At 46.6% G+C, this 8,907-nt stretch overlaps 1 pseudogene; it reads left to right on the plus strand.

Annotated features, from left to right (window-relative positions):
- The first annotated feature begins 218 nt into the window (after positions 1-218).
- Positions 219-6,900, plus strand: LOC147115741 (uncharacterized; annotated as a pseudogene).
- The last annotated feature ends 2,007 nt before the right edge of the window (positions 6,901-8,907 follow it).

Below are 8,907 nucleotides of genomic sequence, written 5' to 3' on the forward strand. Positions count from 1 at the left end.
TATTCTTCAATCCCAGTGCCTTTACTGAAATTGGGAGTTTTACCAGTTCCATTTCATCCTTCGCCTCATCCGGCGCTTCAACAAAAAACTTATTTTCTTCCTTTCTGATGTCAAGGATCGCAAGCTTCAACAACTCTTGGACACCAACGCCCCTCTGGAACCTTCTTCCCCTTGTCTTTCCTCTGACCCCATTCCTTTCTTCCTATCTCACCCTCTGCCGTGTTTTCACTATCCCCTCTGACCTTCCCCTGTCTGACCCCGAATGATCAGTCCTCAGGAAAGGCCTGAGCTTTATCCCCTTACATCCCCACCTCAATGAATTTTGAGCTCGGAACGACGCTGAGCTCTTTTTCCATTGCCTTCATCTCCATGCCCACTTCTTTGGCCAGGAGTCTTCCCCCCACACGGCTGACCCATTCTCCCGACTTCAGAATTCTCATTCGACCTGGACCCCTTCTTCTGGCCTCTTACTCTCTCTAGATCTTTTCATTGCTAACTGCCGGCGTGACATCGGCTGTCTCAATTTCTCTGCTCCCCTCACTCACTCCAAATTACCTCCCTCTGTACTTGCAGCACTCCGTTCTGTCAGATCCAACCCTAACATTGTCATTAAACCTGCTGACAAGGGTGGTGCTGTTGTTGTTTGGCAAACCAACCTCTACCGTGCGGAGGCTGAACGCCAGCTCTCTGAAATCGCCTCCTACCTCCCCCTGGACCATGACCCCACTACCAAACATCAAGCCATTGTTTGCAAGATTGTCACTGACCTCATCTCCTCTGGAGATCTTCCCTCCATGGCTGTCAACCTTATAGTCCCCCAACTGGAGGCAGTGCAGAGAAGGTTGATTCCTGGGATGAAGGTTTTTTTTTATTATTCGTATATGGGACGTGGGCTTTGCTGGCAAGGCCAGCTTTTTTTGCCCATCCCTAATTGCCCTTGAGAAGATAGTGGGGAGCTGCCTTCTTGAACTGATGCAGTCTGTGTGGTGAAGGTACTCCCACAGTGCTGTTAGGGTGGGAGTTACAGGATTTGGACCAAGCAACGATGAAGGATCGGCGATATACTTCTAAGTCAGGATGATGTGTGACTTGGAGGGAAACTTGGAGGTGGTGGTGTTCCCATTCGCCTGCTGCCCTTGTCCTTCTAGGTGGAAGATGTTGCGGGTTTGGGAGGTGCTGCCGAAGAAGCCTTGGCGAGTTGCTGCAGTGCATCTTGTAGATGGTACATACTGCAGCCACAGTACGCCGGTGGTGGAGGGAGTGAATGTTTAAAGTGGTGGATGGGATGCCAATCAAGCGGGCTGCTTTGTCCTGGATGGAGGCGAGCTTCCTGAGTGTTGTTGGAGCTTCACTCATCCAGGCAAGTGGAGAGTATTCCATCACACTCCTGACTTGTGCCTTGTAGATGGTGGAAAGCCTTTGAGGAGTCAGGAGGTGAGACACTTGCCGCAGAATGCCCAGCCTCTGACCTGCTCTTGTTGCCACAGTATTTATGTGGCTGGTCCAGATAAGTTTCTGGTCAATGGTGACCCCCAGAATGTTGATGGTGGGGGATTCGGTGATGGTAATACCATTGAATGTGAAGGGGAGGTGGTTAGACTCTCGCTTGTTGGAGATAGTCATTGCCTGGCACTTCTATGGCGCAAATATTACCTGCCACTTATCAGCCCAAGCCTGAACATTGTCCAGGTCTTGTTGCATGCGGGCATGGGCTGCTTCATTATCTGAGGAGTTGTGAATGGCACTGAACACTGTGCAGTCATCAATGAACATCCACATTTCTGATCTTATGTTGGAGGGAATGTCATTGATGAAGCAGATGAAGATGGTTGGGCCTAGGACACGGCCCTGAGGAACTCCTGCAGCAATGTCCTGGGGCTGTGATGATTGACCTTCAACCACCACAACCATCTTCCTTTGTGCTAGGTATGACTCCAGCCAGTGGAGCGTTTTCCCCCCGATTCCCATTGACTTCAGTTTTTCTAGGGCTCCTTGATGCCACACTTGGTCAAATGCGGCCTTGATGTCAAGGGCAGTCCCTCTCACCTCACCTCTGGAATTCAGCTCCTTTGTCCATGTTTTGACCAAGGCTCTAATGAGGTCAGGAGCCGATTGGTCTTGGCAAAACCCAAACTGGGCATCTGTGAGCAGGTTATTGGTGAGTAAGTGCCACTTGAAAGCACTGTCGATGATACTTTCCATCACTTTGCTGATAATCATCAGAGAGTCGACTGATGTGGTGTTAATTGGCCGGGTTGGATTGGCCAGGTTGGATTTGTCCTGCTTTTTGTGGACAGAACATACCTGGGCAGTTTTCCACATTGTCGGATAGATGCCAGTGTTGTAGCTGTACTGGAACAGCTTGGCTAGAGGCACAGCTAGTTTTGGAGCACAAGTCTTCAGTACAATAGCCTGGATGTTGTCGGGGCCCACAGCCTTTGCTGTATCCAGTGCGCTCAGCCGTTTCTTGATATCATGTGAATCAAATTGGCTGAAGGCTGGCTTCTGTGATGGTGGGGACCTCAGCAGTAGGCTGATAGGGATCATCCACTCAGCACTTCTGGCTAAGATGGTTGCAAATGCTTCAGCCTTGTCTTTAGCAGTCACATGCTGGGCTCCACCATCATTGAGGATGGGGATATTCATGGAGCCTCCTCCTCCCATTAGTACTTTAATGGTCCAGCACCATTCACGACTGGATGTGGCAGGACTGCAGACGTATGAGGAAAGGTTGAGCAGGTTGGGCCTATACTCATTGGAGTTTAGAAGAATGAGAGGTGATCTTATTGAAACATAAAGGGGGAAAAATTCAGTATCGCCCCGTTTGGGGCACCATTATCGGCCGTGCGCAAAGTTTAGCACCTGGCACTAATTATCGCCTCCGACAGCAAACTTGCCTTTTATCGCCCCTGGAGGTGATTGGAGCGCTAATTCAGGCGCTTCACACCTGTCTTAAGGCGCAAAGGCCGAGGAGCGAGGCGCTACCTCAGAGCGCTGGTGAAGCAAGGAAGGGCAAATCAAAATAAACCTGCAAATTGCTGCTCAGTACTCAAAACTCCTTCACACAGCGTTGAATCTCTCCAGAAGTCTCTCTCCCTCCCTCAGAATGCGTGGTGCAAAAATGTCACCGACAAAAAATGGCAGGAAGCGGTCCCCTTTAAATAGCGCTCCCCTAGTCCCTTTCTGACAGCATAACGCTCCCCTCAACCTGTCGTTGCTAGCAGCAGGCAGTAAGGCAGGGGGCGCCACTCAATATCCGGTCCGGGGCGCTGACGGGGCGTTGTGCACTCGACTGACGTCACAGTCTGCCGGCGCAGGAGATCGTGGCGGTAGTGTTTGGCGCCACCACAAAATGCCTAGTTAATTTCGCGAGCAGTGCAAACATCGCTGCGCCCGGGTGCTAGTTGCTTTGCGCCCCATCAGCACCCTCTTAAGGCGCTAACAGGAGGCGCAAACAACTGAATTTTTCCCCCATAAGATTCTGAGGGGGATTGACGGGGTGGATGCTGAGAGGATGTTTCCCCTAGTGGGGGTACCTAGAACTAGGAGGCATAGTTCAGAATAAGTGATCGCCCATTTAAGTTGGAGATGAGGAGGAATGTCTTCATTCAGAGGGTCATGAATCTTTGGAATTCTCTACCCCAGAGAGCTGTGGAGGCGGAGTCATTGAATATATTCAAGGCGGAGATTGACAGACATTTGAACTACAAGGGAATCAAGGGGTATGGGGAGAGAACGGGAAATGGTGTTGAGGCCAAGATTGGAGCAGCCATGATCTTATTGAATGGTGGAGCAGGCTCGAGGGGCTGATTGGCCTACTCCTGCTCCTGTTTCTTATGTTCTTATGTAACCCGCACCGCCTGCTTCTACCTCCTTCCCAAGATCCACAAACAGGGCTGCCCTGGTAGACCCATCATTTCAGCCTGTTCTTGCCCCACGGAACTGATTTCTTCCTATCTCGACTCTATTTTTTCTCCCCCTGTCAGGCACCCTCCGCCACTTTAATAGTTTCCAGTTTCCTGGCCCCAACCATCTCCTTTTCACCATGGACGTCCAATCCCTCTGCACCTCCATCTCCCACCAGGATGGCCTGAGGGTGCTCCGCTTCTTCCTTGAACGGATGCCCAACCAGTCCCCATCCACCACCACCCTCCTCCGCCTGGCTGAACTTGTTCTCACATTGAACAACTTCTCCTTTGACGCCACTCACTTCCTCCAAATTAAAGCTGTTGCTATAGGAACCCACATGGGCTGCTATAGGAACCCACATGGGCCCTAGCTATGCCTGCCTTTTCATAGGATATGTGGAACATTCTTTGTTCCAGTCTTACACAGGTGCCCTCCCTCACCTCTTTTTCTGGTACATTGATGACTGTATTGGTGCTGTGTCCTGCTCTCGCCCTGAACTAGAAAATATAATTCACTGTGCTTCCAATTTCCACCCTTCCCTCACTTTCACATGGCCCATCTCTGACTCTTCCCTTCCCTTCCTCGACTTCTTTGTCTTCATTTCTGGCGATAGGCTATCGACAAACAACCAGTACAAGCCCACTAACTCCCACAGCTACCTAGACTACACATCCTCCCACCCCACTTCCTCTAAGGACTCTATTCCATTCTCCCAGTTTCTCCATCTCCGCCGCATCTGTTCTGAAAATGCCACCTTCCATATTAGTGCTTCCGATATGTCTTCCTTTTTCCTCAACCGAGGATTCCCCTCTACCGTGGTTGGCATGACCCTCGACCGTGTCCATTCCATTTCCCGCACTTCTGCTCTCACCCCTTCTCCCTCCCAGAACCACGATAGGGTTCCCCTCGTCCTCACCTTTCACCCTGCCAGCCTCCACGTTCAATGGATCATGCTCCGCCATTTCCGCCACCTCCAGCATGATCGCACCACCAAACGCATCTTCCCTTCCCCTTTCAGCATTCCGAAGGCAACGCCCTGGTCCACTCCTCAATCACCCCCAACAGCCCCTCCCCTCCCCATGGCACCGTCCCGTGCAAGCACAGGAGATGCAACACATGCCCTTTTACCTCCTCCCTTCTAACCGTCCAGGGCCCCAAACACTCCTTCCAGGCGAAACAGCGATTTACTTGTACTTCTTGCAATTTAGTGTACTTGTATTTGCTGCTTACGATGCGATTTCTTCTACTTTGGGGCGACCAAACGCAGATTGGGTGACCGCTTTGCGGAACACCTCCGTTCAGTCCGTAAGGGTGACCCCGAGCTTCCGGTTGCTTGTCACTTTAATTCGTCGCTCCACTCCCACTCAGACCTCTCTGTCCTCGGTCTCTTACACTGTCCCAATGAAGCTCAATGTAAGCTCGAGGAACAGCACCTCGTCTTTTGATGAGGCACTTTACAGCTTTCTGGACTCAACACTGAGTTCAACAATTTCAGACTATAACCCCTGCCCCTATTTTTTCAGGCGGCAGTTGTTGATTATTCTGCCATCCCCATTTGCAATATTTAACCTCTCCTGCCTTACACCCTATCACAGACCATCCCTTTTGTTCCTTCCTCCCCTCCTCCCCACTCTTTCACGCTGCCTCTGCACCTGCTTAAAAACTGTTACATCTTTAATTTTTTTTCAGTTCAGACGAAGGGTCACAGACCTGAAATGTTAACTCTGTTTCTCTCTCCATGGATGCTGCCTGGCCTGCTGAGTGTTTCCAGCATTTTCTGTTGTTATGTTAGAATACATTCTGAGGAAGGATCCATATCCAAAGCATCTTGTATGTTCTCTCCACAGACACTGCCTGATCTGCTGAGTTTTTCCAGGATTTTCTGCTTTTTTTTTCAGATTTCCAGCATCTGCAATAATTTGCTTTTTGGTCGTGTTGTGGATTTGGGTCTGCCACAGATATCCACTTGAGTTTAGTAATATCATAATATCAACCACTTACTTAAACAGTCTTGACACCTGAATATCAGCCATGGCTCAGTTGGCAGCACTTTCTGAGTCAGAAGGTTGTGGATTCAAGTCACACTCGAGCACAAAAATCTAGGCTGACAAACCAGGGAGATACTGAGGGAGTGCTGCACTGTCAGTGGTGCCGTCTTTCAGGTGAGACGTTATACCAAGCCCCCATCTGCTCTCGCAGGTGGACATAAAAGATCCCATGGCACTATTTTGAAGACGAGAAGTTATCCCCATTGTCCTGGCCAGTATTTATCCCTCAATCAACATCACTGAAAAAACAGATTATCTGGTTATTATCGCATTGCTGTGTGCAAATTGGCTACCGGGTTTCCTACATTACAACAGTGACCTCACTTCAAACGTACTTCATTGGCTGTAAAGCTTTCGGACGTCCTGAGGTCATGAAAGACGCTATATAAATGCAAGTATTTCTTTCTTTTCCTATTGGAAGTTGACTCTTACTGCCTTATATCTACTACTGCGGTAGCAGGACCTGGGAGTATAACAATGAAACTCTCTTGTTTTCTGGACCGGATCTCCGTGTCTTATGCACATGTGCTCTTTCAATCTCTCCAAAAACAGACTGAAGTGAACACCGGGCAAGATAACACTTGGTTCAATTCATAAATTATTTCACAGTAAGCAAAACATACAGTACATTTGAGTATGATGAAAGACACTTGGTACAAATTGGTCTAACTTTTGTCCACATGCTATTACACAAATAAATATGCATACACTAGCTCACTTTGGTAGATTGTCTTACTCAATGTAAAAGAACAATCACTCTGTACACCCTGTCATTGAGCCCAAGGCTCCCGTACACAACCTTTTTCCTGCTTGACTTTTTGGTGTCTATCCCTAAACTCTCTCCCTAAACCACAGATCAAAAGGATTTGTCAACACCAAGGTGCTAGATGTCTTCCTAAATGACCAGATATTGCGAATGAATACCCTATTGTTTGGTCTCTGAAAGAAAGCACTTCCCATCTCGCATTTTAATTATCATTCTTCTGCCGACGGAGTCACAACCGAGCATGGGGCTGTCCCAAAATGCTAACACCTTTTAGGCAGCTTTTGCTCAGAACATATTTTAAATTGCTTATGTCCAAGTCTTTACCATGGGGAAATGGCCAAAAAACCCTGAACCATGACAAGTACGTCTGAGCAAATTATAGTGTATCATTGAAAACTGACAGTTACTAGAGTTTCACGTTGAACATCTGCAGAAGCTGCTCTGGGAGCAGGCAACCTAGTAAGTGCAAGCAGAGACAAACCATATTGTTTTCTAATCATTCCTCTCTTGACAAAAAGACTTGCACTCTACACAGAGCGGGGCAGGACACAAGTTGAAGAGAATCCTGCAGAAGGCACAAAACCAAAAATAGCAAACAAAGGAGGGAGAAAGTAAAGTTAAAATCTTATAATATTGTAGCATAGACAGGAGCAAAAAGGAGGCGAGGGCTGAGAAAAATGGTGGATCTAAGAGGATTAATTGTGTGAAGCACAGCAGAAGTTACTGTAGTGCCCATTCTGAGTACAAAACAGAGTAAAAGAGTCTAAAATGTACAAGGGGACTCAGTTCAAGGCCAGATACAACAACGTGTATTTACAACAACAACTTGTATTTATATAGTGCCTTTAACGTAGTAAAACGTCGCAAGGCGCTCCACAGGTGTATTACAAGACAAAAAAATTTGACACCGAGCCACATAAAGAGAAATTAGGGCAGATGACCAATAGCTTGGTCAAAGAGGTAGGGAAGATAGAGAGGTAGAGAGGATCAGAGGTTTAAGGCAGGGAATTCCAGAGACTAGGGCCTAGGCAACAGAAGGCATGGCCACCAATGGTTGAGTGATTATAATCAGGGATGCTCAAGAGGGCAGAACTAGAGGAGCGCAGATATCTCGGGGGGCTGTGGGGCTGGAGGAAATATCAGAGATACTGACTAAAAGGGCAGGCTAATAGTTAAAATCTAAGATCAAACTAAAGTTAAATGTTTTCTAAGGAGGTTGTGCCAAAAACTACATTAAACACACAGCCTGACACAGAGCAGATTTTGTTTTTATATGTTCCAGAATGTGATGAAGATGTGGAGCAGACACAGTCAGCTAAACAAAGGCAGCAAACGCTTGTAACCTTGGTCATTTCATTTTATCCAGCACAAACATTGTGGCAGGAAAACATAATTCCCTAACGCATTTTCAAACTATAATTGATCAAAATGTTTATTATTTGGTTACAAATCAGTAATTCGCACTATCGCCTTCTATATGAGGCATTGCTTAGGGTTGTGTATCAGAACCTTAGTTTACTTACAACTGACAGCATATGTAGCTTGAGCACGTGACTTCTGATTCCGTTTAAAATTCAACATTCATGATAAATCAAAACTCTGTTTTCCACAAGACATATATTCAGTGAAATGCAAAAGGCAATTACATTCAGCAAAATTGTCGTCATGAGTCTATAAATGAAGGCTGAATAAAACAATCTCATAAAAAGTCTGTAAAAATTCATAGGTCACCTCAACATTCGCACAGTATTCTTTTTATATAGTTCATTCAGCCTGCAGTTCAAGTCTCTCAAGAATTCTATTCTCTTACTGTACTTTTAAAATAGTCCATCTGTGAAAGTTAATTTTGAAAAGTCTTTATAAATTACATCTGACTGATCTTGAATCATTTTTACAGGCCCATGAATAGAGTTGTATTTGACTCACCAAATAATTGTCATCATCTGACAAAATGCTTAGCAATGTAAAAGAGTGCACTAAGCTGAACACATTTTTAATGCATTTTTTTAAAAAGAGCTCTGAAAAAAGATGACTGAGCACGTTTATAGATTTTTAGCTGCTAGTACCCATGCAATATTGATATGTTTATCATTCTTGAGGTATAACAGTGCTTCAAAAATTCCTGTTAACAAATGACATATATAGTATCAGCATGCAGTAAAGCAGAATGACAATCTAAGTAAT

This window comes from Somniosus microcephalus, chromosome 6 (genome assembly GCF_052327205.1).
Source record: "Somniosus microcephalus isolate GS21.2 chromosome 6, FLI_Smic_1.0, whole genome shotgun sequence".
In the NCBI taxonomy this organism is placed as follows: Eukaryota; Metazoa; Chordata; class Chondrichthyes; order Squaliformes; family Somniosidae; genus Somniosus; species Somniosus microcephalus.